A 24389-nucleotide genomic window follows, 5' to 3' on the forward strand; every position below is an offset into this window, starting at 1 on the left:
GAGAGGGCTCATTTATTTACTCATTGAACATAATTTCTGCAAGGCCCTCTTAAGAGAGTGTGCTATTTGCAGCAGTGCTCCGTTGTCGTACATGCAGTATCTACCTGAAAAGCCAAAGCACACTCGCCGAGGGCATACTGGGCTGTGTTGGTGTTATCCAATCAGTCAACACGATGACACGGGCAACATCCGTCTACAGCCGTGATCCGTAGGTGGCCATGGCACCTCCAAGCGTGCAGGGCGTAGGCAGGGGACCAACCTGGCTGCCATGGGTGTGGAATATGCCCATCTTGCACAGGATGTGGTGCGTGATGTCTGACAGGCGACCCATCAAATTGGCTGCTTTTTTGCATTGGCGAATGCCATGTATTGGTCCAGCAAAAATCTTAAGTAACCAGCCTCCTACTGGCACTGATAAAATTTTGAAAATGGTGTACGCCAAATTCTTAGCTTGTGTAAAAGATTTCCAACCCACTGCAGGCTAACCTCTACTGTATGCAAACCTTTTATGCCATCAGGCCTTCTGCACATTAAGTACATGCAACTAAAGCTGCCTCGTATGAATCAGCATCACTCCTCCCTTGATCTCTATTGCATTACATGAGCTAAGGTTGTGGCTAGTTCATTGTTACTGTTGACTGAAACATGCTACTGGAACAACAAAGACAGAGAAATGCCCTTTGTTCCTGTGTCTGAAGTTCCAGTAGTGCATTTTGACCAACATCAAGATCAGTCATTCTGCCTTCAAGGCCTTTGCAACCCTACTTATAATGCCCAAGACTGATTATGAGTGTTGTGCACATTATACTTACAACTATACTTGTATATCTAATAAGTACCGACTGAAGAAATATGGAAGGGCCTACGAAACTTGATGTTAATTTTTTAAACCCTGAAAATGTTAAGCTGTGTCTGACTCAATAATGCACCGTGAAGAACTTATTTTATGAAGCTTTGCAGGTAAAATTTTACAACTAGGTTCAGTAAAGAAACGAGGCAGGTAAGTGCAGCAGGAATACTAACGATTTGTTGTTTCTAGCCATGTCGAAGGCAATGTGGTTGTGAACGAGAGAGGAACTGGTTATGGAAGTCAATGGGCCTCTTCGATTATCAGTCCCTGACAGTCCCGGACTGCTTGGGACTGCTGTGCCGCATTCGATTTTGCTCGGACAGCTTCCGAAGCTCCGCCCACTAGTCCGAATGTTGTCAGAAGCGCGTTCGTTTGTTGACGGACCGGAAGTTCCGGACTGCCCGCGGACTGTTGGAGCTGTCAGCAGATGTTTGCTCGGACAAGCGCAAGTAGCTAGCAGACGACGGCAGCGCGCGTGGTGTTTGACGCCATGTTGTGAAAGATTCCGTGTGCTTCTGCGTACTTTGCGCGCTCCAGACGGCAACTACTGTGCATTGAGTTATCGCTTCTGTTACATCGGTGCTTTGTGTGCCATCATGCAAGTTTTTTACGAGCCGTCTAATTGCTGTAGCTTTAGTCTTCGCATTTTTTTAAAGAAAGAAGCACAGCGATCAGGTGCACATGCTTGCTTTTCTTACTGTGTTTCACGAAATCTGTCATGCTCATTGCAGGTAAATTTTGCTTTTCAGGTAAGTGAAACTAGCGTATTTCATGCCGGTAGCTGGGGTGATATTCGCGGATTGCTGTTAACAGACATGTTGATCCCTTCTGCTACCAAGTTCGAGCGTTTGATTTTTGACGTGCAGGATTATTAGACGGTGTACACGCGCTCTCTCACGCGTCGGGCCTTTAATTAGCAGACGGTCTCGCGAGCTTTGAGGATGTAGGCGGGTGCTTTCTGTATGAACAGTGACGTGGCACGACCATGATTTCGGAGTCTCTCCACAGCAATTTTGGGGCCAATAAATATATTTCACCACCACCACGATTTTTCTTACGTCCGTGTGGGAATTCCACTTAAATTTCTCAGGCAGTGAGCTGGCTAGCGCGATCGACGTAATAAACTGCACTTTGCGAAAACGTTCTACGCGCCCAGGCTACGATTACACTGTGCTAGCTTCATGGTTGCGTCGGCGACGCGTACGCCTCTGAGACTGCACCATTGCGGAGGCCACGCTAATAAAAACGCTGGGTAGGGGGCTATCTACGCGTAGCAAAGAGCAGACGACAGCAGCCAGGAGAGTGACTTCCGGTCGCGATGCTTCAACCGAAATCTCGGACAGTCCCCGACAGCTGGATCACGTGACTGTGACGCGCTCTTTTGTCAGGGCTAGTCAGACCGGAAGCCGCGGACGGTTTGCGGACAGTCCGGGATTGCATAATCGAAGAGGCCCAATGCTGTCCAAAAAGCGGTCACTGAGGAGGCTCTCGTGGCGCGTTTCTCACGCTTCTTCACCAGGTTGAGCACGACGACAGGTGCACCATACTGCCGCAGCAGCAGGTTGAATTGCTGACCCGCTGCAAAGCAGTATGGGTCCACCAGGTCCACTGCACGTGCACCAAGCAGACACCTCAGTTAAAGGCCAACTCATGCAAAACCTTATGGTTGAAATGCGAGTGGAGTGGATGAGTCACTAATAGTTAGAAAAAATATCCATTAATGATGCCACTTGCCGGAAATAATGCAGAACCCACAACGTTCAAAACCCACATGGCTTATCGGCATGATGCCCGAGATTCGGCCGACACTTGCTGTGCACCGAAAATCTCAGAAGCCATGTCTGGGATTTGCGTCGTATCTGCTAAACACCATCTGCCTATTTCTGGTGCACGCATCGTCTCCTTAGGTGCTATGTAAAAGGCTGTTAATAAGAAAAAAATGTCACAGTTTCGCCCTAAGGGCGAAGCAATGAATGCGATAGCAACACAGCAATGTCATACGAAGTAAGGTGAGCGGCTTTGGTAGCAATATGAATTGTAGTAAATATGAGCTGATTAAGTAAGCAGGTGTGCTGCGGCGTAAGTAGACCGACATGAAGAGAGACTCGATGACCACGAGAAGGCGCGTGTGAAACGGTGGTGTTGATGAGAAGCGCTTCCCGTGGGCAGTGCGTGTGAAGGGACACACCTGTAGCGCTGCACTGCCGATCCGCGCTGCATTGCATGTGTAGCGTGCGTTGGAAAATGTGGCCCGACTATTACCAACTGAATGAATAAGCGTGGTGTGAGCGCGCACAAACAAACACGAATAGATCACACTGAATGACTGCAGACGACTGTCAAAACGCTGGCAGCAAGCATACGCCGCAGCGGGCGAAGGTACGTGCGGTCTATCGCTTCAACGGAAACTGAGCGGCGAATGCACGGCGCATAAAGGTCAGAGCCGTGTGGAGATAAGAGACGGTGCGGACGAGCGACGAGCGCGGCTGTTGGAAGAGTAGAAGTGCGCCCCCCCCCCACTCCCTCAGGCGCTGCCCAGTGAACCATTAATGTACCATAGATGTCCATAGAACGTCATGTTTGAGACATTGCACACATCCTATAGATATCTATATTTCTCCAAACAACGTTACAAATACGTACCATGGATAATCTAAGTCCCATCCAGATCACGTTGCTCTAACGTTGAAAGTATGTTGCAGCTGGACATAAGTAACCTCTAATGTTCTTTTTGGGGACGCAGGAGGTCCATAGAACATCTAGTGGATCTTTCCTGCTGACGCTATAATGAGCTGTATACCTGCGAGTGCCACAGTAGATGTACTATTGAATACAAATGAAATGCGAATGTGGCCAAAACGTAACTAAAAGCACAGTGTGTGGCGTCGGCCAGCGATGATTGTACACATGCATGTGGTTTCGATGCGGAGTGCGGGGCTGCTTGTCCTAGTGCGTATTACGTCACCTGTATTTTGTTGGAAGCTTGTATTCTCACCCCGCCATTGCAGTGCCATTCCTATCTGTGATTATCTGTGATTCCTATCGGTGGCTAGCACTGTTGTTGCGCATCCAATGCAATACATTTTTCGTACTATTCAAATTACGATTAGACACTGGCAGCTATGATGGTGGTAACAAAAGCAAAGCAATGCACGTTAGCAAGCTGGGTGCATGCCAGCTATATCACGCTACTGATGTAGCGATGGTGCTATTCACCATAACACTGTACTGCCAGGTGGGTATGGCACTGCCCGAGGAGAGATGAGAAAACAACTTTCGGACAAAATACGGGTGACGTTTATCGCAATAGGGCGAGCAGCGCTGCACTCTTCCTTGCGAACTACATCCCCACGCACGTGCACAACGACTGGCCGACGACATGCACAGTATACCTTTAGTTATGCTTAGGCCACACACTCCGCTGTTCGCATTTAATTTGTCCTCGATGGTACATCTGCTGAGGCACACTAATGGCACAGTTACCCCCATTGTCGGCATGTAGCTGGTGACTTTGCTTGGAATGTTTTGTTAACGTGTAAACGTGTGAATGTGAAAATATAAACTGCAACACTAAGGTGAAATCCTTAGATGGCTCAATCGTCGAAAAATCCGATGTCCAGCGTCGCAGCACCAAAATTGGGGATTGAACCTTCGACCTTTGGTGTTAATTAGGTCGAAGCAAATTAAGGTACAGTTCATTAAGATAGAGTTAATTGAGGCACTCTAACCAACGGCCTTTGTTGGGAGTCGAAACCACTTGGAGATATGGGCGAACCGGCCACATCTCCAAATTATCTCCAAGTTGGATTCCAATTGACATGGTGAAGGTAGAGTCACACCCACTACCTTGGGTGTTCATTAGAGCGAAGTTACTTAAGGCAAGTTAATTATGGCAGAGTTAATTAAGGCACTCGAACTCTCGAACTTTGGTGGAAGTCGAACCCACGACTTTTGGTGTTAATTAAGACAAAGTTCATTAAGATACAATCAAGGCACTCAAACCCTCGACCTTTGGTGGGAGTAGAGCCCGCAACCATTGGTGTTAATTATGGCGAAGTTAATTATGCACTCAAGCCCACAACTTTGGTAGGAGAAAACAATAGAAGTAACAACGCATGCGAATGACAAATAATTTAATTAATGCTTCGTGAGTGCGCAGGCTTCCGCCTTCATTCTCTTCAGTGTTCGCTAAAGTGACTGTCAACTTTTATATATAGTTCTAGCGCTCATTAAAATGCGAAAACTGTGCTAAGAAAACCGTAAATCCGCATTTTGATCATTATGCATCATTACAAATCCTGCAATGGATAAATGAAAAATAGTGAGTTCAGTAAGCACTAGGTAAAGCACACCAGTGAAACTCACAATGTCATACCAATGTTACTTTTTTATTTATACAACTGATAAAGCTTTATTACAAAAATGATCGGCCCCAAGCCACGCACATGTATGAAATTATGCATTACATGTTCTCGCTGTATACAAACAGGTTAAACGCGGATCTAAAAAAAAGCGTAATCAAAAACAGATTCTTGAAAATTGAACTTTATTAAAACACAAGTAACGAGAAAATGACTAGTAGGCACAGTGCCACAATTATAATTAACAATAAAACTGATTAGTAAGAGGTAGTATCACATACTAATTAATGACCAAAAGTGCATGACCTGCTTGCCAGCACCTGCTTCTGGGGCCACCGGATTCAAGATAGAAAGCAAGTACTTTCTAGCTGCATTGAAAAATATATGGTAAAATAAATTCCACGCAAGCAGAATCCAGAGATGGAATGTTCATCTTGATAGGCAACTTGGTCAGGCAGCTTTTCAGATCACAAAAGTGCCAATAACATAATGCTGCCAGAGGCTTAGAGATAGGCATTGCAAATGAGAAATATCCCTGACACTTGAAGAGGAACGCTGGAAACCAAGCGATACAAACATGCGCGAAAATTAACCATCAAAACATTGCCTCCAGAACATTCCCGTAAGCGCTTCGCTAGACGAACAAACGTACCACAAATAGCAGTCAGAAGCACAGCTCTAAATTTCAGCACGCAACTGTACAGTTCTGCCGAGTATATACGTACTTGGGCCATGGTCAACCGCACAAAAGTCGAAAAGACACAAATAAAGCACACGCTACTCGCGCCCGGAACATTGCGAGCCACCCTAACATTGCTGCGCACTTGCATCGAGGCGCGTGTTGCTGAATTGATATCAGTGGCGATGCGAAGTCAAAGCTTTTGCAAGTTCAAACTTCTTTTTTTCTTTATAAAATGTCGTAATACATCAGCAAGTTAAAGGTTACGTATTTTCAACAATGTACTAATAGATATAACTGAAAAATAAAGCATCTTTGCATGGAGAAAGAAAATGACGTAACCGAGACCGAAAGCATAGCGAAAAAATGGCGAAAGTATTGGCGTTTGCGCGCGGTGTCCGGCAGCAACGTTACTATAGACCTCCAGCAGTGCGTGCAAAGGTCGTGCTAAATTGCAAAATAATTAATTTAATGCTTTTGCTCTCCTAGCTTCCCATTGTTAGGCATTAGAGACAATTTGCTTGTATTTCTGCGGCATAGTGCGTGCATCGACTCATAACGCACAATGTACGATCAATGCACGAGAGCTTTGAATGTGCAAGAGATGTCCAAATCATAAGGACATTCGACGTCCTCTGGATGACCCTTGACTGCCACGTACTAGTCGAACATACTATAGATGTAAACTGGACGTCGTTAAATGTCTTGGATATTTGGTCTTTTGTGGTACATCCAATGGATATTTGTGGTTCACTGGGTGGCTTCCTGCTTCCTTGCTTGCGCGTGGGAGATGAGTGCGTTCGCTCTCCGTGATAGCGCGCGTCCCCGCACGCTTCCGCTCGGGCATACGGCGCGCGGCGAAGATTTTATCTATAGGGAACCTCAAGGCGACGGGGACGGCAGAAATCCGGTTGAAGTGTCCATATAATTGCTATCGCAATAAAATTATACAATTACTAGCCTTGCAGCTCTGCCGCAGTTGGTTCAATAGTAATACTCATAACGAATTTAGCTAAGGTAAAATTTCACTGCAGTACTTTGTGAATAAGTCTGATCACTGCTTGTCAAAGTACCTGCTGCCAATACAGCATAAAATGGTATTGCTGCTTCCTGTCATTTCATAACAGATTTTTTCACTTTGACTCTCTTACAATACTATGAGTGAACACTGTGATGCACCATTATTGGCTGGCTTAGGCACCATTCTTTAGACATCCTGTGACCAGCTTAAAGGAATTGAACTCGGAACTTGCATGAACGAGGTGACATTGCCACTTAATTGTGAAGGAGGAAACTGAGGAGTCATGGACAATTTGCTCCATTTCGACTTCATATGCCATGTGACCCTGCTGGATGAAAACAAAGCAATAATACTTACTTATATATTATTCAGACATTATAGATTAAGAAAGTTGTGACCCAGTGTTGTGTGCGTAAGTTTCTTCTAATAAATAATAAAATTAGCATAATTTTTCTGCTTCAAGTTTATGCTTTAGCTGTGCACGATGTAGCATCGTACCCTGAATTAAATAGAGGTATTGTCGGGAACCGAGGGATCGAAGTGGAGCGCCAGAACGTGGGCAGGTGGAGCTGGAGAGCTGTGACGTCTCGTGGGCGTGAGGCCGCGTCAGGCAGAACGTTGCCTGAGGATGGTAGGTTGCTGGGGTCGGTCATCTCTTAAGTCGGAGTGACAACTGTCGTCTTTCGCAGTGCCGACCTTAGCGTTCCCGCGTTGCGGCGTCGATGGGCATAGCGAGAATTGCTGAATTAATCTTGACCATCTGGAGCTACTTAATATGTAGTGTTTACAACTGGGTTAGTTAATGACATGTCATAGCTGCAGTACACTAAGACACTGAATGGTGCACATGCAAAAATTGTGGAGACAGCCAACACTGAATGGTATGCCAGCTGTCCTTTAGTTGTGCTGTTCCTCAAGGAGTTGTATTTCCAGCCACCACTATTTCAATGAATGGTGTCATCACTGTACAGTGACCTCGTTCGAATGTATATTCTTTTTTTATGGTTCTGTCAAACACGTTTAAATTAATGCAATAAAACTTCAACCCCGTTAGTATGCAGCCTCTGCAGATGAGAATCAAACCTGTGGCCTTATGCTCTGTTGCAGTATGCCCTAGCCACTGCAATAGATAATGTTTGTTTTCTTGTTTCCATTGTTATGCGGTGCAATAAAATGCGTCCCAGTACACACGATCATGTAGGCATTGACAGTTGATTTGCAGGCTTTGAATAAGCAAGTACAGGTACATAGGCTTACTAACCTCACAGTTGGCACCCCTCTCCAGAAAACTTGTACCTGAAAACTTCTGGGAATGGCAGGCAATAAGCGTAAGATATATGGGACGGCCGTACACACTAATATCAGGGACACAATGTCTAGAGGGCTTACAATAAAACAAGAGGGCTTACAACTAGACGTATGAGTTACATCATAAAGCTCGCAGTTATACCTGCCTGCAATGCAAAACCAATAAATAAATAAATAAATTTTTGTTGCCAAACCGACACTGTGCTGGGGATGAGATATGCATTTAATAGGTCACAAAGACCTACACACAGCTGAAGGAACTTAACTATTCTGTGGCAACCACATTTCAAAAAAATTGCTGCAGCTTAGCTCAGCTAATCCTGGATATGCAAAGTGAAAGCTTGGTTTAGCCTGGTTAAGTCTTGGTTTCACTTGGTTAGCCTTTGATTTAGCTGTAATTATTATACTTAGGTATACACTCATCGATATAAGCCACATATAAATTATAAGCCGACAAGTCCAAGCATTTTGCGAGCCGAACGGCTAGCTCTTCCTCAGTCTCTGACGCTAGCCTCGCGCGCTTGGCATTCCGGACCCTCTTCAGTGAAGTAGTTCGCCGGGTGAAAGACGCGTGTCAGACACCGCTTGCGGCGTGGTCACACCATAGAGAAAGAAACGCTGCCAGCCAGCTGCAGCGGCTGCTAGGCAACGGCTCAGCTCGCGGTGCTGCCACCAGCCACAGCGAAACGGCGAGAGTGCGGCCAGTGTAGCTTTCGCTACAAAACTTTCGATTGCAAGTGCTTTCTCCCTCCAGCCCTTGCAGACAAAAGGATACTTGTCTGACCAACAAAGCCATGTGTAACATAAAGAAGCCAGTCTGTGGAGTTCCACAGGTTCTAGAAGGTAAGAGTTCCACACATACCTCCAGTTAGGTTTTGTGCATCCAGCAAAACATGTGCCTAAATGAGAGAAGTTTAGTCATAAACTGCAAGAGAGTTCATAAATGGTGTGAAAGTGTGAGCTTACTCAACATGTTCATGTGCATAACAAGTAATGATGTCTATGATGACACTGGTCACTACTGCCCATTATATTTGTAATACAAAAAATGCTTTTTCAGATGTATTACTTGCACTGCAAATTAAACAAGTGTAAGCAGAGTCTACATCTGCACATTTGCAAATTTGGCCTTGTGATGCTGTCTCATGGCTATGAGAACTGGGCCGATATTTTGTAGCAATGCCTTTTCCTAATGACAATTCCTTTCGGCGCTTTTTGCATTCATGAGTGGTCAAGCGACTCTCTGCCTCGGGTGGAGCTTCGAAAGCGGCAATTCACGAACACGAAAAGTGTCGAAAGGCACTGGCATCAGGAAAAGGCATCGCTACACAATACCGGCCCCTGCTGCACTGCTCTGAATCTGGCCCGCCCTTTAGCAGACAACAGCCGTAGAAGTAGTGATGATTGCAATTGGGTATATAATACAACATAAGAAAGTTTGTTTAGACGTATAAGCTGGCCAGCATGTGGTCTCAGTGAGTGAAGATCTTATAAGCAACATATGCAACACATTTCAGTGCTATTACTGGGATCGAATACATGCGAGGTGGGCAAGCTTTTTGAGCATATCGCTTCAAATCGCCACAGACATCAACCTTTCTTCAAGAACCTTTTTCTGTCGCCTATCTAGCACATTTAGTCTAGGGTAGCAATTCCCGTCTGACACAGGAAATTAAGATACACGCAGTCTTAGTCACCTTACAAACCAACCACAGCAACATGGAGATCACCATTTTCTTGAATGTTAAGAATTTTTTAAAAAATTTTAAACAAAAGTCAATGGCTTCATGGGTTCTCAAAGTGGGTTCCGCGGAACCTACGGGTTCCGCAGGCCCCTGCTCGGGGTTCCGCGAGCCACTGATAAATTTTCCCTGGTCCCGCTCTCGACAAGTGTCTAAAACGGCGAACACGAGGTGCGCTTGATCCAAAGAACCTCCAATACCCATGCCCGAGTGTCAAAAAGCACATCACAGTGCGTAAGAGCAACGCGCGAACTGCGCAATAAATACGCAAGCAGCTTGTAGCCACCCAACCTCTGAGAACGGGCAACGCGCCTAAGCTTTCGCACTTGAATCTCGGAGGCCGTAACTTACCACCATGCGCCTTTCTCCTATTTGTAGATAGGGTAGGTGCCGATAGCGTGCGCACTGACCTATACGTTGGAGGGAAAAAAAAAAACGCGGAGCACCGCAAACGCGCGCCGCAGAAGAGCAAGAACGGCGTAGCGTCCAACCGAAACGAAGCGGCGCAGTCCGCATCGCCGTGGTCCTCAGCGGCAATCGTACGCGGCACGTGACTGACAGCAACGCCGAAGCACTTCGTGCCTAATTGTGCCTTTAAAGCCTTTATTCTTGCGTTTATCGCCGCGCGTAACACCGCGTTGGCGGCTAGCCGCGTGCCTCCGTAAGTGCGTAGTCGCTATCTCTGATCGCGTCGATAACCACCAATAACCACCACAGCTTCGTCCGCAGCGGTTGCGGCAAATAGTAGTTTCGTTTTCACTCGATGCGCGCGTCGGCTGCGTGCCTTCACAACTGCGTAGTCGCCTCCGATGGCAGCGTCGATAGCGACCGCAGTTTCGTCCGCACTTCTTGCAGTGAAAGGTAGTTTCGGTTTCACTCGATGCGTCTGTCAGCCGCCTGCCTTCTGAACCGTAAAGTGGCCGTCCATGATCGCGTCGATAGCGGCCGCGGTTTCGTCCACACTTCTTGCAGCGAACGGTAGTTTCGTTTTGACTTGGCGCGTGCATCAGCCGCCTGCCTTCTGAACCGCAAGGTCGCCGTCCATGATCGTGTCGATATATAGCGGCCGCGGTTTCGTCGACAGCGGTTGCGGCAAGCAGTAGTTTCGCTTTTACTCAGTGCAAAGCTGTCGAAGTTAAAAAGCACCGGCTACATCGCGATGGACGGACAATTTGTTGGCGAGCAGCTGAGTGGCGAAAAAATAATCGGGATGTGCGCCCGTTGGTGCAAAGCGCGTCTCAGATGAAAACGCGCGCCGCGAAGGATGTCGCGAGGCCTTCGCCGCTGCTAGCGCTAATCAGTCATGAGATAAAGAGAATTTCAGCTTCCGCACTGGTCTTGTGCTAAATAGAAACAAGATTTGACGATTCATTGAGTAAATAAAAGCGTGTTGACGTAGTGCAGCATTTGTTTGTTTTCTTGATACCCTCGATAATTCGGTTAAATCGGGGGAGGGGGGGGTTCCTTGGCACTTTATGGAGCTTAGCAGGGTTCCCTGGGATGAACGTACCTGAGAACCCCTGGCTTATTGCAATCTGTGATATAGAGAAATAAGGGCTGACAGTGGTCAGACGTCATTCAGGTTGTTGAGTTTCTCCAGCAAGTGCAGGCCACCGTAAGAACCCCGAAGAGCCAATGAAGGCCATTACCGAGCAGCTTCAGGTGGCAGAGTCAACAGTCACGCTTTCTGTAGAAGAGGTTATTAAGTGCCACTGCTAAGTCGTGAATTTGCTCTACCCCACACGGCCTGCATGGCCCAATAATGGCTGGCTGTGAATTGTGGCCATGTCGCCCTCAATGTGTCATCCTAGTTTCCGATAATTAAACCTGCTATGCCTCTAGGTATGGAAAGTGTCACTGAGATGGAGACTAACAAGCAGCCACACAATGCTAAAGACTTGCTAAAGGCTGCTATTGTGGAAGCACTGTACAATATCAACACCATCTAATCCAAGATTACAGGCATTGTTGAAGCCAAATTCAGTCAATAATTGAGGTTTTAGAATCGGTTTGTTCAACAGCTGTAGAAAACAGCAGTAAAAGAAACAATCTGAAAAGATTTAGAACAAATGCATAGAATCTTGTCTGAAATATTATTGCCATCCCTGAACGCATTACATGTCCTCAAGTACCTTGTGCACCCATTATATGTGCCAGAAAAGCAAAGGAGCTCACTATCTGTGTTAGGAACCATGCTTTTTAACTTAAAACAGAACCACCCCTTATTGAAAAGCCTGCCTCAGTTTATGGCAAAAGTTGCAAGCTACACAAATGATAGCAAAGTGATTTGAGTAAATTTAAACAGCAACCTTGGGTACATACACATAGATGTAGGCTAAGCAATAATAATGAGCTAACACAAAAACGTACACATGGTAATGCACAAGCAATAAAAATGTGAGGGAACTGGTACTCACCATCAGACAAATTACTCAACACAATGTTTGATGGATTTTCTATGCTGGCCTCCTTGCCGACACTTTGAAACTGTCTGCCAGGAAGTTTGTATGCAGGCTTGTCAGCATTCTGCAATGACACCAGTTTTGTTGGATGCCTTTAAGGCACTCCAAAGCCCAGGTAAAGTGTGCAGCTAATACAGAAGCTTTGAAATAGTAAAGCCCCGAAAATGGCCGAGTTTCCTAGCAGGCTAAACATGCAACCTGACTAGACGTATGCACTTTGCATTATGTCGTGCAGCTCTAAAAATGCATCCATCATCATATTTAGAAGGTTGGGTTTTTGTTTATCAAAGGAACACTAAATAGGAATGTAAGGAACGAAGCGACTGCGCGTCCACCGGTTGCGGTTTATTAGACCAACTGCTACGATGGCGGCTGGCACGAGCCCTTGCCCTGCGTTCTGAGCCTCTTCTTCTTCTATAGTTTTCAATACACTCCCGCGGCCGCGTTGCGCATGTGCGCTTTCAGAAGGTAGATACGCTGCACAGGACATCGGTCCTGCGGGTCGATCATCAGTACTACGTATCAGGAACGACCTTTTTTGAGCACTTAAAAACACCTGGTCCACAGTGCAGTGAAGAGGGGTGGCACATAGAAACTGGAGTAAGCAGACGACGCTGGATTTGCTGGAAGCATGTCGAACGTGGCGGAGGTTATAGAAGTCGGTCTTGTAGGAGAGAGACGATAACACATTTGCAGTGAACGACGGCTGCTGTCGGGGTTTCTGGCGCTTCGAGTTGGCATAGGCACAGCAGTGCCCGGAATTAGATCCAACGACGTTCACAGATGCGGGCGCTGTATTGAGGAATGGTAAGCGAACAACTGGCTGAATTCAGGGGCTTAAGAGGACTTCGGTATAACGGGAGTGTGGTACGAAGTCCTTTGGTAGAAGGGTGGTTCTTGAAGGAAGGCGAGGAAGGACGGCGAGATGAAAGGACAGGTAGGTTTTCCAGTAACAAGGCAGCAACGTGGTTTTCGATGAAGGGCTTGAGGCTTCGAAAGGGAGGGCTGTGGACCTGCCAGTAGTTACAGTAAGCCCTGAAGGCTGGCTACTCCTGGAGCACGACATTGCGGTCGTCCAACTTGCCGAATCTTCTTCTTGCGACGCAGGTCATCGATGGGAAAGCGAACGCTGCTCTAGGTCGGCTCACTGCCTTTGTTGGTCTTCTTGACGCGAGCCTTGAAGTTGCCTCACTTGCGGTCCAGCTTGTAGCCGAAGATGGTCAGGAAGCGCTTGAACAAGTTGGCCATATAAGCCAGGGTAGCAGCGGACGGACCTCGCGCGGCGAGAACTACGATGAGGGCTCTGTGGGATCTTTAGACGCGAAGAGCCTCTTCAGCAGAAGGCTACCGTAGTCTGGGAGTGGCCAGCTTCGTTGCTGAAGGTTTGACGAGAAAAGCCGTTGGGGCGCACTTTCGTTGCGCTCGTGGCATGTTTTCTTTGGCGCAACAGGTGCATTCTCTTGTCGTTTTCCGAGTGTGCAACAACAACCAAACAAGCTGGCTGCTCCGGCGCCAGCGGTTGCGGTTGCTGCTGCCATCCCACCAGGATGGAACGGAAGCCCATGAATCAACCGACGGCGTCCGAGCGATGGGCGGAGCCGCAGTGTTGAGAATGTCGCACAATTTCACTTGACCGTGGCTGAAGTAGAAGTTCGAGTCGTCGGGCGTCTCCGGCGGTGGTGGACTTGCCGTTGTCAGCGCGATGCAGCCCTGTTGGTCGATGAAGGTGAGCCTTTTGGCCGATAAAATCGGTGCAGTAGCATACGATCGGGTCGGGGTTTTCACGTATGGTCGGGTCGCTGACTTTGTGCTGTAGCTGGTCTCGGGGCTACTGTTTCGAGCACTGATTTGCCGGTGTCTGATCTCGTGGGATGACAATGTGACGTGGCAGTCCTTTATGGTGTGGTCACGGTTATCGCACAGTACACAGCAGGGATGCTCGTTCGATGCAGATCCTGCGGCCAAGGCTAATGCTGACGGTACCGGCGGTGGTAGACAAGGTCGGCATCGCCCTTGTTCCGCGGAGGTAGTTTTCGGTAGGCACCTTGAACGGAGGTGCATTCTCTTCTCTGCTCTCGACTTGCACCTGCAGGAACTTCATGACCTGTCACACCTCTTGCCGCGACCTCGGAGTAGCCCCGTCATCGGGCTCAGTCTCCTTCATGCGTTGACGGTAGAGAATGGCGATATCTTCGGGAAGCGATCGCATAAGGACGCAATGAAGGATGACCGCGTATTCTGACGCTGGAACCCCGAGGCTGTTGAGGCAGCTTGTACGAAAGCACACCTCTTCGTAGAGTTCCCGCAGCTGCGACACCTGAGAAGAGTGATCAATGGGCGTGATGGCAAGTAAACAGTCGATGTGGTCGTCAACGAGGGCGGTATGACGGCCGAACCTCTCTCGGAGCATTTTCACTGCTACAGTGTGGTTCGCTTCCGCCAGACGCACACCTTCGATAGCACGCTTCGCTGTTCTGGTTAAGTATGATCTTAAGTACAAAAATTTCTCGGTGTCGGACAACTCGCGGTTGTTATGGATCGTGGCCTCGAAATGTTCCCAGAAGCCCTGCCACTCGCGAAGTTCACCGGAGATAACGGGTACCTGTAGTTTCGGTAGGGCAACTCGCTGTAACGGTGCTCGGGAACTTGCTTGAGTGAAGACGCCTTGGATGGCGGTTTCGCTCAGAACACTCTGTGCAGCAGAATTGAGAATGAACCAGACCCGGCTCATGGTGTCGCGGATCTTGTCGTGGTACTCCAGAGCGACGGTGGCTTCCGCCTCATACTCGTCACCGTCGTCCATGAGGTCGGCAATCGTCACACGTTGAGTGCTGCTAGCGCCGAGTCCTTGTCCTGCAGGTAATCCAAAATAACTTGCAGGTCAGATGGCGAAGGATGCTCGGCTTGTAGCGCTTTGGTAGCGGACGAGATGAGCCTTGTAGCAGCGGCTCGAAGTACGCCTCTGCTGCGTCGCAGTCGGTCCCTCGTCCGGTGCAGGACGCCAGTCGTCTCCCGGGTTTCACGGCACCATAAATGTAAGGAACGAAGCGACTGCGCGTCCGCCGGTTGCGGTTTATTGGACCAACTGCTACGATGGTGGCTGGCGCGAGCCCTTGTCCTGCGTTCCAAACCTCGTCTTCTTCTATAGTTTTCAATAGGAACATTAGATTAAGCTGTATTAGTAAATATCACTTCTGCTATAGGGTAAGGCCCACTCTGATCAAGAAAAGAAACCAGAAAAGAAGCCATAAAAAAAAGCAAAGGCGACTAGCAGTAACGCCACACGCAAGTCTTTGGGCCAGCTCATTGTTATAATGACAGTGCCTGCTGGGCTCTAGTTAACTGTTTAGTGGTAAATACGGATTATGTTGCATTTTAGAGAAGCCAATAACTCACCCTAGTAAGTTTCGAGAGCCTTTCATGTGCCAAAGCTGCCCGAATAAGAGAAAATACTCGAGTACAATCAAATCTCGCTATAACAAAGTTGCATCCAACATGAAAGTACATTCATTATATATCAGATATTCATTGCATGCTGATATTTGGCGAGAAACATTCTAGGTTTGCTTTGCTATATCCAATAATTTGTTATATCTTTGTTCATTATATCATTTTGACAGAAAACACTCGTACACACTGACAAGAGCTTTTGGCAGGTAATTTGTGAAAGTTTGGACTTCATTTTTTCCTATTATAATGAACCCCTTCTTACCAAATACATAAATATAGGGCTTTAAATAACCACTTCACCAGTGCAAAATAATTTAATATTGGTCCCTTTAAGTAGGCCTGCCTTAATATTCCTCCAAGTCTAAACCGCAGCCTCACATCAACAGGAAGCAAGTCCCAGGTGTCTGCCACTTTCAATTCAGAAACCTTTGGCGAGGACAGAGAGTCTTCTGGCTCACTCTTGAATGTTGTTGGTTTCTTCGGCATAAATGATAATGTAGGCAAGTGGAGTAAGGTTGTATTGTAGTGTGTGCGTGAAGTCATAACTGCAATAAGAAATGGAAGTTAATGGCATAACAGAGGTTCTGCTTCAGCGCCTCTATTTTACAGCCTGAAGCAGTGATGTCGTTAAAGCTCACATATGTACTGGAGGGAAAGCGGCACTTGAGATTGATGTGTTTATTATTAACCATTAAAAATGAATAACCGTAAAAGTGAAACATTTTCTTTTACCCGTCGGGGTGGCTCAGTCAGCTAAGGCGTTGTGCTGCTGAGCTCGAGGTCGCGGGATCGAATCCCGGCCCCGGCGGCCGCATTTCGATGGAGGCGAAATGCAAAAACGCCCGTGTGCTTGCGTTGTAGTGCACGTTAAAGAACCCCAGGTGGTCAAAATTAATCCGGAGCCCTCCACTACGGCGTGCCTCATAATCAGAACTGGTTTTGGCACGTAAAACCCCAGAAAGAAGAAGAAGAAACATTTTCTTTAATAACAGTGGTAAACAAGAAAAAAAGAGAGGGAAAAGTAACATAGGAATCAAAGGGTTAAGAAGACTTGATAAGTACATTGCCTTTATTGCCTCTTTAATAGTTTGGCAGTGTGCTAACACCTGTTGTGCAAAGTGCATGCCACCTGTCACACTTTCTTTTGGATGGCACTATGATGCTGTGAAAGAGTACAGTTTCAGGCACCTCGCATGGAGTTGATTACAATACATTTTGCATATATGTGTAGCTGTCCAATTAATTACGTTGAGAGCGCTATGTGTGCATACTATCTTTCTCACATGTAAACTGTTATAGACTAATGAAACACAAACAGGAAAGTGCAAAGCAGGACCCTATTTACCAGCAATAGTCAGAGAGCACGAATTCACACAGCTAGGTATCTAGTTAACAGCGACAGTATAGAGTCCAAACAAAATATACAAGCTGAAATTCTGCCAACATCATAAAAAATGTCAGAAGTAGGAACAAAAAATACATCAGCCGTAACTAGATCACATTTCGTTACTGTACCCTCAGGGCTGAATCATTACAGAGGGGAATGGAATTACAGCAAATACATAAAAAAGATAGCACAAAACGAACAAGAAATACACCAAATGATGTAAAACTCAGACCATAATATAAATTTGCAAAAGAATACCACAGGTAAAAACAAATACAAGATGAAACAACATAGAACCAATAGAGTAAACATTTTTACGATTAGTTGCTGCTAGTTAAAAGTTGGTGGTCTATTATAACTGCAGTGAATGCAGGCAGGTGGTGCCACTCCTCAGAAGTCCTTGGAAAGAATGAGTTGTGGAAAGTGGAAGTACTACAAAACTCCATTTCATTTGCCCATGATACTAATTAGGCATTTGTTGTCATCTCTATGTTAGTAGGAGGACGTGAAAAACGTATATGGTCTGCCTCTATCTTAAAAGTGGCGCAGGTGACGCATGGGAGCAGTTACATGGTTAACAGGAGTAACTATTTAAATTTGTCCCCTTCAGTCATTAAATATCATAACACTTTGCATGAAGCACAAGCTATAGCCAGCAAGTGATATTGTAAATATTACTATAAAAATAGATACTGAACTAATTAGAACGCTTGAAAAATGTTGAAAATAAGCACACGCTTATGACTTTACTTGCGCATCAAGTAAGGTACTTACCTGAAGTAGCAATTGCTGGACAAGTCGACATTCTGGAAAATCTTCACATACCTATAAAGCACAGATGTAATAAAAATATAGCTGAGACAGAGTCCTACAAAAAATGCATAGCATGAATTTAAAATGCCACTCCACCTGCTTTCATCTGGATGAACATTGTGGTCAGTGTTGTTTAGGAGGTAGACCATACGAGTGCCCTACACTTTGTGAATTGTATGATGCCCCACAATAGCAATGTGTCTTCTCTTTGTGATCAGTATAATGTATTATCCTTACAAAAACTTCACAATACCTAGAAATTATACGCTTGTTTTGCAACCAGTCGTTACATGAATGAAGCCAGAGCAAAGCTATGCAGAACAAGCTCCTGACGCATTATGCCAAACGCAGACACAGTCCTATTCGGGCCAGAGCTACCTTCCTGTCCAGTTTTTGGCATCTTCTTTCCTTGACTAATCTCATTGAGGAATTCTCGTATTTCCCGATTGTTGTATTCAACCTAGAAGCATGTCGGGAACAGCGAGGCAAGTAAGAATTATTTGGTCGTGTTTTACGGTGTAAAGACCTTGTCACCAAATACAAGCAGCTAATTAATTTCCGTCAGGTGGTCAATCTTTAATACGCGAAACTTGGTCTGCGTGTTATTCGAGCCAACGAGGTAGTACTTCTGTAAAGTAGTAAAAAACCAGAGAGTGCATGTCAGGGGAGTGAATGCTATGCATGTCAGTGCCCGACAGAGTTAAGAATGTGCACTTCACAACTTTGAGTGAGTAGCTACACATTAGGAACTCTCGTTGACAGATGCTTCAATGCAAACACACAGTTGTCATGTAAGTAAGACGCGTTTTGAAAAGCTGAACTGAAAGAACAAAGGACTACGGAAAACAATGACGTTGCTGTATTAACGACTGATCAAAACTGGTCAAACGGCGGTCAAAACTGTAGCTTCTAGATATGTGGACGAACGGGATGCAGCAGTTGCGTATCCAACATCACGCTCTTTAATTTCTGCTATTGATTCCACACGGGAACAGTGGCATTTGTCTGCAATCTCAAGCACCTGAATCTCCCGCCCTCGCGCGAGCAACACCTCGGTGCATCTACGTCACAGGCTGATGCGGAATGAGAGCCGCCACAGCTGCAGCATCTCACTGAAGATCTGCAGGCATTCGTACTGTGTCCACATGGCCAGCAGTTTCGGCACTGCAGGGATCTCTGCCAGAGGGGGGGGGGGTATGCATTCTTGTGGTGAGGGGGGGAAGCAATCACTTTGCATAATATGTAATTTCCTTGATTTAGCCAGAGATATCCAACACCAAATAAAATTCCTAATAATTATAATAATATTATGACACCAAGGATGATGACGATGTTCATTGAGCGTTTTACTCAAAGTAATTTACAAGACAGTGATAGGGTGTTTTTTGTTAATGAGGAAAATTCGACTTCAAGCCACCTCCTGAATTGTAATGGCAGGTGGGGGAGGTTAACTCGGCCTCAGGGGGGGGTTACAACACTCGGATTCCCCCTCCCCCCCTCGTCGGTGCACCACTGCTGCAGGGGTCTAGGTGTCCATTTCTCCACACGGAATAAATATGGCCATGCCTTCACCTCGGACCGGCGAACGAGACAATAACGCTCTCAGTTGGCACGTGGCTATCACCCACTGACCTATTGCATCTGTAGACAGAAACAACACCAGCCAGAGAGAGCATCTTCAAGAAGGCCTCAGGAGTGATTATTAGTGGGTACCCCACGAACAATGCCCTTCACACATGCAAGATGTGGTGGTACGAACCGCGATGCTAGCGAACCTCGTGCAGTTAAATAAGTCATCGAGACACTAACATTAGACAATATTTAACTATGCTCGTTTCACATGGTGCGATTTTGTCTGCGAATTCGCACTTGTGAATTCGCAGCTGTGGGAAATGGGCTGCCAGACCTTTCGTGCGTGAAATTTTTTGATGTTCGGCGTGCTTCTCTGTGAAAACGCAGATGCGGTGGTAGCCACTGTAGCGTTGGAAACAGACGACCAATAGGAAGCGGCTCACTCATACGTCATCGCCAGTCAGAATGCTTAACAAGTATGCGAAAAACGCAGCTGCCGTAGATCCATGTGAAACGGGATTGCGAATTTCGCATCTGTGGAAATCGCAGCTGTGAAAAACGCACTACAAAATTGCACCATGTGAAACGGGCACAGGCAGGCAGGCAAAGAACTTTATTATTATCCGGAGGCGGCGCTCGACCCCCATTAGGGGGTGACACCGGTGGGCCACTCCCACGACTGGACGGGGAGGTTAAACTCCACGGCCATGTCGCGGGCCCTCTGGATGGCCCTAAGCTGGTCTCTTTTGTCTTGGCTAGTGAGAAGATAGTTCCAGTCCGCCTCCGTAGAGGGAGACTCACTGATCTCGCGCAACGTAGGGCATTGCCACAGCATGTGTTGTAAGGTACATTTGGGGTGGCCACAGCGCGGGCACCCCGGCTCTATGCCATCCATGTATTTCGAACATTTTAGAGGCGATGCATACGCCTCCGTCTGTAACAGACGTAGAGTGATAGACTGAGCTCTGTTTAAGTTTGGGTGCGGGAGTGGGTACTTCCGCCGCTCCAATTGGTAATGTTTGCAGATTTCATTAAAGGTTAACAACGGATCTCTGAAGTACCTAGTAACGTCCTCAGCCTCCGAGTGGTTCTCCCTGACGCGGAATGTGAGACCTCGCGCCCGGGAATGAGCCAACTCGTTGGCATTAAGGATGGTTCCGTGTACGTGTCGGCCAACGTGTGCCGGGAACCAGATGATGTGCTTTTTGTATAACCAATTAGGAGCATAGAGAACGCACGCGGCTTCCCGACAAACCGAGCCCGTCATGAAGGCCCGTGCGGTTGCGCGCGAATCCGTGTAAATGGCGGTGCGGTCGGTGGCAGCGAGAGCTAGTGCCACAGCGACCTGCTCGGCACGATCAGCGTTTGAATTTAATAAAGTCATAGACGACAAGTGTTCGCCTTTGATTGTTGTTACTACCGAGACAAAGTGGTCCGTATATCCGTACTGCGCTGCGTCTACGAAGGCCACGTTATCCTCCATGGCGGCTGCGGTACTGAGTAGGGCTCGAGCCCGTGCCTGACGTCTCCCCACGTTATGTGTGGGATGCATGTTACGGGGTATCGGTAATACCGTAAATTTTGTGCGCAGCTCTTCGGGGAGCTGTCGCGGGCTTTCTTGGGTTACGGGAGATTGGAGCCCGAGGTATGCTAGCAACCGTCGCCCAGCTTCAGTGGAAGACAGCCTTACAATTTGAGAGACTTTTTGAGCTTCTACGATTTCTTTGAATGTGTTATGAATGCCTAGCTCGTTGAGCTTGGTCGTGCGGGTGCTGCCCAGTAACCCGAGTACCTGTTTAACGCACCAGCGGATGATCACGTCGAGACGGCGTACATCTCCTTTTTGCCACAGGTGCGCGGGAGCCACATAGTTGATGTAGCTCATGAGGAACGCGTGGAATAGTCTGCGGAGATTCTCCTCAGACAGTCCCCCGCGCTTGTTAGCTACTCTGTTAATTAATTTAGCCATTGCTTCGGCCTTCTTGGAAATGTGAGTGATACTGGCGTCGTTATGGCCGTTGGCTTGAATGACCATGCCTAGAATGCGAACTTGGTCCACTGTGGGGATCGGTGTACCCTCCGTCGTCAGGACGTTGATTTCCGCGTATGCGTCTCTGCGCGCCTTGTATTTCGGGCGGTAGAGTAGTAGTTCTGATTTCTCTGCCGATAGCGAGAGACCGGCCTGCCGTAAGAACGTTTGTACCATGTTGACCGCTTCTTGCAGTCGCTCCTCGATATGGCCGTCACTGCCGCTCGTACTCCAGACGGTGATATCGTCTGCGTAGAAGGCGTGACTGATGCCGTCGATCTGTGAGAGTTGTCGCGACAGAGCGCGCATGGAGAGGTTGAACAGGAACGAAGAGATCACGGCCCCTTGGGGTGTGCCCCTCGGTCCCAGGTTGAACTGCTTCGAGCCCATCGAGCCGAGTTAGATTGTAGCTGTCCTGTCGCGTAGAAAAGAGCTAACGTAGTTGCAGAAACGAGTACCTAATCCTGCCTCGCGAATCGAGTTGAGGATGTGAGAGTGGTTTACGTGGTCGAACGCCTTCTCGAGGTCGAGCGCTAGGATGGCTCTAGTCACGTGTCTCTGGTGATCTTATCCATGAGCTCGTATTTGAGCATCAGCATTACGTCCTGCGTGGACGGGCGAAAGCCAATTTGGTTGATCGGTAGAATCTGACGCTCCTCTACGAATTTCGTGACTCACTTGAAGATTACGTGTTCGGCCACCTTACCCATACAGGACGTGAGCGAGATGGGACAAAGTGAGCCTAGCGCTAAGGGTTTACCCGGCTTGGGGATAAGTATGACGGTTGCCTCGCGCCATGAAGGCGGGACGTTACCTGTCTCCCAGATTTTGTTAATGTGCTCGATGTGAAGTTGTATGTCCTCCTCGGCGAAATTTTTAAGAAGCTTATTCTGTATACCGTCGGGACACGGGGCCGAGCGGCAGTTGAGTTCGGAGAGGACTGCCTTAACCTCGGCGAAAGTGAATGGGGATCCTAGTGGATCCTCCTCCGTAGCGTCCGGGGCAGGCGGTTAATCGGATGGGGAGCTAGGTTCGGTACATAGGTAACGCGCAGCTAGCTCGTCGGTGATTTCAGTGTCGGTCTTACCCGAGATTTTGAGTTTGTGGATTAGTCTGTCTATCGTGAGTTGTTGGGATGCTGTCGACGGTTTGTCACCTAGTAAGTGTTTCAACAGGTTCCATGTGGCCCCGTTTCTCATTTGACCATCAACCGAGTTACACACTTCGTCCCAGTGCTGACGCTCTAGGTTACGGCAATGTGCCTCGATTTGACGATTGAGTTCAGCTATCTTTTTACGAAGGTTACGATTGAGCTTCTGCGTGCGCCATTTCGCGTGCAGTGATTTTTTAGCTTCGAGTAGGTGAGCTAGCCGGCTATCCATTCGCTCGACCTCCAGTTCGGTTTCAACATCCTGAGTCGAGTTTGCAAGGTCCTCTTTGAGTCGTGCGAGGAGTTCTGCTAGGGTTTTGAAGTGAGTGTCGTCGCGTTTCCTGAGCTCTCGAAAACGATCCCAGTCCGTAATGCGAAACTGTCTGATTTTGTTTGTAGAGACGTTTACGTTCATCTGTATAATGTAATGATCACTGCCCAGATTCTCACCTAGGTTAGTCCACGTGGGTTGTCCTGCGTGCCTAACCATCGTGAGGTCCGGGGTGCTATCGCGCGTAACCGAGTTACCTACCCGTGTGGCTGAAGTGGGATCTGTTAGGAGCGTGAGTCTATGTGTGTGCATTTGTGATACCAGGGCAGTGCCCTTACGGGAAGATCCGCGGTACCCAAAGTCTGGATGCGTGGCATTAAAGTCTCCCCCGATTATGAGCATGTGGTCCCCTGCAATTTTGCTCGCGCGCTGAAAGAGAACCTGAAATGTAGTTTGCGTGTTTCTGGGTGTACTATATACGTTAAGAATAAAAACTGACTGTTTAAGCTTTGAATTTGGGATTAACTCTATCATAATGTGTTCGTCCTTGAGATCGGGGCGGGCCTCGTCGCGAACATATGCGTACTTCTTGGAGATGAGCGTCGCTATCCCTCGCGTTCCCACTCGATGGTCCGCTTCGGTGCGATAGGCACGCAAAACGGGGTCGGCGGTTAGCGTTTCTTGTAAGAGAATTACGGCAGGCCGATTGGTACTAGATTGAATGAATTGTTGCAAAGCTGCCTTCCGCTTGGGAAAGCTGAAGCAATTGCATTGCCAAATTACAAGATTGCTTGTGTTAGCCATGATTACTGCATAGGGGTTGGCGCACGAACCGCCGCGTGCTGTCCTTCTAATATATGTAACCGCGCGTGGAGCTCGGTGAGCTGGAGGGTGTGTGGAGTCATATCGGCAGCTCAGTCTGCCGCAATGTCTGCGCGGAGGCGGGCGAGTGCCTCCATGAAGTTAGACATAGTAACGGGCTCGTCGGCCGGGTCCTCGGCCGCGCGACGCTTCGCGGCGCGATTGGCGTTCGACGAGGTAGTGGGGGCGGGTTCAACAGCCGGAGCGACGGGCGTCGGTGCCTCGACAACGCGTTCTCTCGGCTGCTGCAGGTTTTGAATAAGTGCTTTCAATTCTGCGTTTTGTTTGAGCAGAAACGCTAGCTCGCGTTTGAGCTCTTGAATCTCATCTTTCTCATGCTGTGGCAAGTTACCCGTGCGCGCGGAACCGCGAGTCTCACCTTTACCGGCGACTCGGCCGGCCCAGGTAGGTGTTCCAGTCGGACTCTTGAAGG

The 24389-nt window shown here is 47.6% G+C and overlaps 1 pseudogene; it reads right to left on the reverse strand.

Moving 5' to 3' along the window:
- The window catches only part of LOC119443449 (polyphosphoinositide phosphatase-like), a 46476-nt pseudogene extending 24412 nt beyond the window's left edge, over positions 1–22064 (reverse strand).
- Positions 22065–24389: the final 2325 nt, after the last annotated feature.

The sequence above is a fragment of the Dermacentor silvarum genome, chromosome 1 (assembly GCF_013339745.2).
Source record: "Dermacentor silvarum isolate Dsil-2018 chromosome 1, BIME_Dsil_1.4, whole genome shotgun sequence".
NCBI classification, from domain to species: domain Eukaryota; kingdom Metazoa; phylum Arthropoda; class Arachnida; order Ixodida; family Ixodidae; genus Dermacentor; species Dermacentor silvarum.